At 35.1% G+C, this 8,030-nt stretch overlaps 1 long non-coding RNA gene across 1 annotated transcript; it reads left to right on the forward strand.

Moving 5' to 3' along the window:
• The first annotated feature begins 328 nt into the window (after nucleotides 1-328).
• LOC145115965 (uncharacterized) lies at nucleotides 329-1,506 on the forward strand. The gene is made up of 2 exons (XR_013711812.1): nucleotides 329-801; nucleotides 1,168-1,506. It is a non-coding gene; the product is annotated as an uncharacterized LOC145115965 (long non-coding RNA).
• Nucleotides 1,507-8,030: the final 6,524 nt, after the last annotated feature.

The raw sequence follows: 8,030 nt of genomic DNA on the forward strand, positions 1-8,030 counted from the left end.
AGAAGAGGCGATATAAATGGTGTGTGATGGTGTATGGTGTCAGCCTGTACTCAAAAGTAGTCTGACACAAAAACAATTGCTTACCCAGCCTGCCAAGGCCATGCCAAAATGAAAAGTAGAAGATAAGGATATAAGCACAATCGGATAGATTATTAAATATCTTCAAAAGATCATGTATAGTAAATGAGATCTGGAAAAGGACACAATATCTTAATATTATATCGGTAGACTAGCATACTAGCCAATATAATATTCTCATGGACTTCCGTTCTCTTCCTATAAATAGAAGCTCAGTTCTGCACTACAGGTAAGTGTTCTTACTCACTTAAACTTCTTTCTCTCTTTTATGGAGACATATTTGTCTCCTACATTTTGCTCCATCCCACTAAGTGGAGTTGACTCTTTTTACACTTGCGATTTAACTTGATCGTCCAAACTTCTTCCTGGGGGAAGTTCTACGGTCTTGTTTCTTGCTGTTGTCGAGGTTTTATAGTCGGATATCAACCATGACGCACACCCAACGGACAGACGAGCTAGAGCAACAACCGGATAACCAATACGAAACCCAACGTAGCAACACTGTAGCTGTTGGGAGCAGTTGTCATGTGTATGTTGGAAACATTCAAAGCCAGTTGGAGAAAGATGAGATATTATATGTGTTAAATGTGATTCGAGCATTTGAAGCATTTGGAGCATTTAGAACTAAATGGAACACTTGAGGCTTATGAAGCATGTGACAAAGGAACAGATCATCTGAGATGGCTTTGGATCATCTAACAAAGAAACGGATCAAATGCCAAAGTAATTTTTTTTTCATTCCATATATTCTGTTTTTATAAACTTGGATACATAAATTGCTAACTTGTATTGATTTTATGTTATGCCAACATTTTCTAGCACCCCACCACACAAGGTCATATAATATTATTTAATTTGTGATTAAAGGCAATCTATGGGATTATTTATAAGTATTACTTGTTGTGTTTTGTTTGATAATCGATATGATATATAGAGAGAGGTATGCCAACTGCTCCCAACTTTTGTTGCTAACCAAAAAGGGGTAACTAACTTATGATCTTATTACCACTGTAACTTTCCATGTTTAGCTGTATTATGTTTATTATTTTATTTATTTATTTATTTATTTTTATTTTGTTTTGATTGCAGCTTCAAGAATTTATATCATACCTGAAGCAAAGATAGTGTGTTGGAGTTATAAAGATTGGGACTACTAGAACCATATTGTCAAGACTTGTGTTCGTTCTTCCTTACTCGCATGAGACATGCTCTCTTCTCTCCATTGCCACTGATACACCACTAAAGAAACCAATTTTGAATAGGTATAATAGTAATTAACCAACTAATCCTAGCTACTACTCAATGGACAATGGATGTCAACGTGTTCTTGTTTTGTACATACATAAATCCGCCATTGTATGTATACGTTTAGAGATTTTAAGTTCATATAGAATGGGTACAATTTTACGTTGGTATGTATTTCATCAATTTTGGGTTTGACTTAACAAAGCCTGATTAACAACACCAATTGAAGTTTGAAAGTGAAAGACGAAAAGGACAATTGTAGGAGATTCTAAAGATTAAAATTGTAATAACCATCTACGAATGTTTTTGTTATACAAAGCATTATGATAACCAAAAGAAAACTTTACTCGGAATTCAAATAATCACCTCTTAAAAAATATGATGCATTTGGTTAGATAAAATCGAAATTTATAGAGTGAATGAGTTTCTAACATTAGCAGCTTAATAATTATATTTTGTTAAATAGTTAGTTTGAGAGTAAAACATCCACCAATTAAATAATAACCAAAGCTTTTATATACTATTAAAATAATCTATCGGCAAAACAAATCAACAATCAAAGTGGCGCAGCGGAAGCTTGGTGGGCCCATAAACCATAGGTCCTAGGATCGAAACCTGGCTTTGATAAAAGTGGCTTCCATTATCATTTTTTCACTCCTTTTTTTCTTTTGCTTTTTATTTAGGCTCATGCTACCATGGCAGCTTCACTTATGCCCACATTACAAATTTGGATATTTGAAACAAAACCATATACAATATCTCTATAATGTTGTATACATCCAAAAACATATTCATACAACTTATCTATAATCTTGTATATATGACATTGTGACATAATTTTTTTTTACAAATTTGGACTCAAAGCTCCATTATAAACTTCTAATGTTGATTATTTGTCTAAAAATTAAAGATTTAACCAAACATTCATATAATAAAATACCATTTAAGGTATTTCTTTACAAAAAACAATAATTGTACTAAAGTGGTGTTCTTATAATCATATCATAAGCCTTCATAGCAACGAATCATCGTTCCAATATTCTCAGCTCTTTATCTGTGTTGTTCTTCTTCTCCTTTTTGTGGTGATACATAACACGCTAATTGATGGGGTTTTTTTCTTTTGATAACTAATGTGAATATCTGGTGTGTTTTTTTTTGTGTGTGGTTTTTGAATTGCTCAACAACAATTTCCTTCCTCTTTTCTGGTTATCTGTATCATTGGTCAGTTTATCTGGTCAAACCTATTAAACAGGTCCCACCTCATCTTATTCTCCCAGATCAGCTATTTGTGAACATTGCTAAAAAAAAGTAGCTGATGAAGTGAGTCATTCTTTGGTTTTCCTTTGGAATGTTGGTTTTAGAGAGGATATCAAACAACTTGATATGGTATGTTTATGGTGTGAATTTTTGGTTCCTCTAAATGGGAATCATGGTTTTCGGTCTTTGCTAGTAGTTTTTTATGATTGAATTTATTAATGGTTTATCAAATGAGGTTGATTTGCTCAGAAAAGAGGTATCAAATTATGTATAAGAAGTTGTTTGATTGCGTTATCACTTGGAATGCGACTGTGGTTTCAAGCATCTGAATGCGATGCAATTGGTGATTTTCGTTGATTTTGGAGATGATGAGTACAAACACATTCTATGTGTAAAGGCAGCGACAACTGAAATGTCGGTTTGAAGCTTGCTGAAGAATGGAAAGTAAGGCGAAAGTAAGGCAACAATATTCGTTCAGAATGAATTAGCATTTTTTCTATCAGAATGGATTAGCAACAATATTCTATCAGAATGTGTTAGTGTTTTACTTAGATTTCAATGTTTTTATTTGATTTTTAACCATTCTCAGTTTTATTCTTTAAGAATAAATGTAATTGTTAACAATTATTACTTGTATTCTTTCAGAATGAATGTCATTTATGTATGTTCATAGTTGTATTTGTGCAGAATGAATGTAATTACTGATTTTAAGATATTAAAATTCTTTATATTTAAAATATATATTCATTAAAAATTATTAATCTTGATAATATATGTTTATAGTATTCTGTCAGAATTTAATGTTTTTTTTTTCAAAATGATCATAAACATATTCTTTTAGAATATCCGAATTAATATATTTATTATCCAAAAAAATCATATTTTAAAAGTTAACAGAATTAATTATTCCATAAAATCTACAATTTTCCTTTTTTAAATTTATGCTAGTTGACTAAAATACCCTTACAATGAAATTAGATGATATTTTTCAATTATCTTTAATTTAATAATATGTATTAATCACTTTCTTAAAATAAGTAAAATGATTGGCCCACAATTATTCCTACATCCACAAAATAATTAGTTAGAATACAATAACCTAAGCATATATATATATATATATATATATATATATGCCAAGCGACGGGTGCAAATAATTTTTTTAGAAATTTGTTTCTAGAGGCGATTAGTTCTTTTGTACAAATAGTTTGAATTCTTTACAAATATACATGAACACCTGATTGACTGTACATTACGTGTAGCACTTCTTTATACACTAGATTTGATGTATAGATTTCACTGGCGTTGAATTGTTCTTCAGAGTTCACTAATACTTTTGTATTGACACATGATATTCTTCTGGACAATGTCACATAAAGTTGGCCATGCGAGAAAATTGATTTTGGAAGGTATATATTTGCATTTGGAATTTTTTTCCCTTGATTATTATCGCAAAACATAATCGAATTGGAAATTGTTTTCTATTTAGTTTGAATGGAAACATGTTATCTTCAAAGGGACATAGAAGAATTGTTGGAAAAATACTCTCTTTTCAATATGTTGACCAAAAGTTATTTCAGTTAAAAAAATACTTTGTTTTTGATGTTCAAAAGAAAAGTATATTGTTCAATGTTGTCGAACTATCTCTCCTAATATCAATTAGATAAAATCATAGTAGATTTCAAAATATATATCGAATATAATCAAATGTGATTATATGTTTTTAATAATAGTGCTGAAATGATCATGGGTTACCAATATCATTAGTTAATATTAAATTGTTAACTTTTATGATATCCAAAGTCAATAAAAATCCCCATGAACCTCACCATCTTATTTGTAATAACCATTACAATTTAGAAGAGTGAAATTAAAAACAAATTTTCATCATAACATGCTATTGTTGGGTTACATTAAGTGACATCTATAAATTTTTTATTTTTTTTAAATTAAAAAAAATCCGAAGTAATTTAAAATTTGCATTAGGGGCTTATATGATTTCCAGTCTCACAAATGTTTTTCAATGATGGCTAAATTCCCAAGTTGAACCGTTATTTATTTAAAATAATTAGTACAGATTTTTTGTAGAATTGATAATACAAATAAGTTATTTCCACCGACATCAACCAATTAACATTAATTATATATATGTTGTATCGCATATTAACATTAATTCTATATATGTTGTAGAATTGAAAAATACTCTCTCTCACACTTTTTTTTTATTTGCATATGACAGCTTCGGTTTCTTAATTGTCCATGACTTGTATCGCATAATAAAACTAAAAAAGTATGCAACTACAACCAAAGAATACCCTCATACCGGAAAGATAATATGTATGAAAATCTATGAGATGAAATAACGAAAGCTTACAAAAACCATAACCAAAACCATGGTTGCCTTAACAATATTCAATCTCAACACAAAAAGTATGTCTTTCAAATCTATACCCTTAAAAGGCAACGGTATATGATGACATCTCTCCTTGAAAGGCATTACCATATTCTTGAAGCTCTTCCGCCTTGTTCTTGGAAGTTATTGCTTCCCACTGTTACGTCTCTATAGCTACTTGGTTATTAGGAAGTCTAATCTGTGAAAAAAGACGATGTTAAACCTTGAAACCTCCAATGAATGAACTTTTGTAAATTATGATTACACGTACCTTGATATAAATTAGCCTTAGTAGACTATAGTAGCAAGTCCTTTTCAGCCACCAATTTTTTTCATTTGATTAAGTATGTTATGAAAAAATCAATTTCATTTTTTAAAGCTCCTGCTTACTTCAAGATTTTATCTTATTCCAACATGTTTTTTAAGATCTTCCACTTTGTAACACCCTGTTCTGAAAGTATCCGTTTATGGATTTCAGAGGCCAAGGCTAGGGGCGTTTTGGTATTTTATGGGTTTTGAGTTTTATTCGAGAGGTTTTGGACCGGGGTGTGTCGCTAGAAGCGTAGGGCTTCTCGCCACCTTTTCGTGGGTATAAAATTCGTCGGAAACGGACTTTGAATGAAGGAGTTATGACACTTTGAAGTTATTGACGTTATTGGCCCTTAATGGAAATAGATGACAAAGAAGGACCATGCATGCAAGGTGGTAAGCGCGCGAGTCGCCCAACGTAAGGCTGGGTTACGCCCAGCATATAAGGTCATAAGGTCGCGGGTGCGTTAGGCGTACGCCCAACGTACGTCCAGAGTTCAGAAACCCTAAATTTTAGGGCATGCCACTATAAAAAGAATGATAAGCCTCAAGGGTCAGCCTCCATTTCACCCTTGGACAGCCACCACGAAACCCTAATCCTCCCTTGAGTGTTCTTGAAGCTTTGGTGGCCATTAGTGAGCATTTTGGTGTTATAAAACCATTCTCCAAGCAAGGAAAGAACAAATCAAGGTGGTAGATCAAAGGAGAAGTTGTAGATCTGGGACTTTTGCCTCTTTCCAGACCCTTTCAAGGTATAAAGTTCTGAGCTTGATGATTGTTCTCTTAGATCTCTATTAGGAGGAGTTTATGGACTCTTTTAGTCCAAAGAATGGACCTTTATGATGAAATCTCGTTTGTGAGCTTAGGGTTGCCACCCTCAGAGCTAAAAGGGTACCATAAGTAGTAAAGTCTCCATCTTGAATGTCTTAATGGGTTCATGCATGAGATCTAGCCCTCTTTATGGAAGTGGAATATAATTTTGGGAGTGTGGGCTTGTTTGGGCCAAGTAAAGTCACAAAGTCAGTGACTTTATAGTTTAAGACGTGGAAAAGGACCAGGATCTGTAATTGTAGCTTCTGAAGTGGAGTATTAAGCACTTAATAAGAAAAGGGCTTAACATGGGGAGTACGTTGAGCGTACATGCAGGTACGCCCAGAATACACACCATTGGCTAGTACGCTTAGCGTACGTGAATGTACGCCCCCCGTACTCTGTCAGTTTGGGCTTTGCATTTTTGGGCCTCGGTTTGGGCCATGCTTTGGGTTCTTGGGCCTTAGTGGGCCATCAGAAGTCAGATAATATGGGCCAAGGAAATGTTTAGGCTTTGGGTAAGGCCCATTAGAGGGATTGGGCCCGATTTAGCAAATTGGGCCATTAGTGGGCCACTAGTGGGCTTGGGAAGCTTACCTAGTATTGGGCCTTAATTTTGGGCCTTAGATATGGACCAAGTTGGACTAGGGGTAGAATGGTCATTTTACCCTAAGAAGGATTATTGTATTGGACTAAGTGATGTTTGATATTGGTAGTTCGGGAAGCCGAAGGCTCAGCAGTTCGGGAATTTGCCTGTCAGCAGCCAGAGGAGTATCAGCAGGGTTCATCAGTGCGAGGTGAGTCTCCTTAATGTGTGCATGGGTCTACGGCCACAATGCCGGCCCATTATGTTGTGTATAGTAGGAAGACCCGGGGGTTAGCCCGACGTATTATAATGATATATGTTTCGGATTGCGATATGAAGTCGGGCGAGGCCCGAGGTATGTTAGTATGCTAGTTATACTTGTTGTCTGTGTGATACTTGTATCTGCCTAGTAGGGAGGTGAGTGTGGACGGGGTCCCGCATCTCATCACTAGCTGAGTATGGACGAGGTTCCGTATCTCATTATTAGCAGAGCAGGGGCGAGGCCCGAGTTAGGAGGGAGGTGATTGTGGGCGGGGGCCCATATCTCACTATCAGTAGGGCAGTGGACGGGGTTGCATGACTCATCAGTAGCAGGACAGGGGCGAGGCCCAAGTTAGGCGAGGCCTTAGATCAGGAGTATAATAGATTATGTTTAGCTATTTGTTATGTGTTATGTTATATGTTTGTATGTGTTTAGCGGGCGAGGCCCAGAGACAGGCGGGGCCTGATGCCGGGCGGGGCCCGATGCCGGAGCTAGTCCGATGCCGGGCAAGTCCCGATGCAGCGGGCGGGGGCCCAGTATGTGGTTATGTATGTGGTATGTGGTAGGTTGGGGAACTCACTAAGCTTCGTGCTTACGGTTTTCAGTTTTGGTTTTAGGTACTTCCGGTAGCGGAGGGAAGAGCTCGGGATGATCGCATGGCACACACCAAGAAGTTTTTAGACTGGGATGTTTACTCTGATAAAATAAATATGTTTAAAATGATACTTGATTTCATATAAGGATTATGTATGACTTGATTAATGATTTTAAAACGAAATTTTGGTCATGATTTTTGGGATGTTACAAGTTGGTATCAGAGCCCTGGTTTGAGGGATTCGGATACACTTTCGGGTGTGTCTGAACTCAAACTGAGGACTTGGTATGAAAATTTTCAAAGAAAATCGTTTTTATAAAAAGGAACTTTGAGAAAAAGATAAGAATTTTGGAAAAAAGATTAAAAAAAAGAACTTTGAGAAAAGATAAGAATTTTGGGAAAAAGAGAAAAGGGTGTGGTGCATGCAATCAGCCGAGCTTACCCATACAAGTTTATGTTATGATATGATTATGTGATCATCATGCTAGTTTAGGGC

Source organism: Lactuca virosa, chromosome 1 (genome assembly GCF_052849685.1).
Source record: "Lactuca virosa cultivar CGN04683 chromosome 1, Lactuca_virosa_CGN04683_v6, whole genome shotgun sequence".
Lineage (NCBI taxonomy): Eukaryota > Viridiplantae > Streptophyta > Magnoliopsida > Asterales > Asteraceae > Lactuca > Lactuca virosa.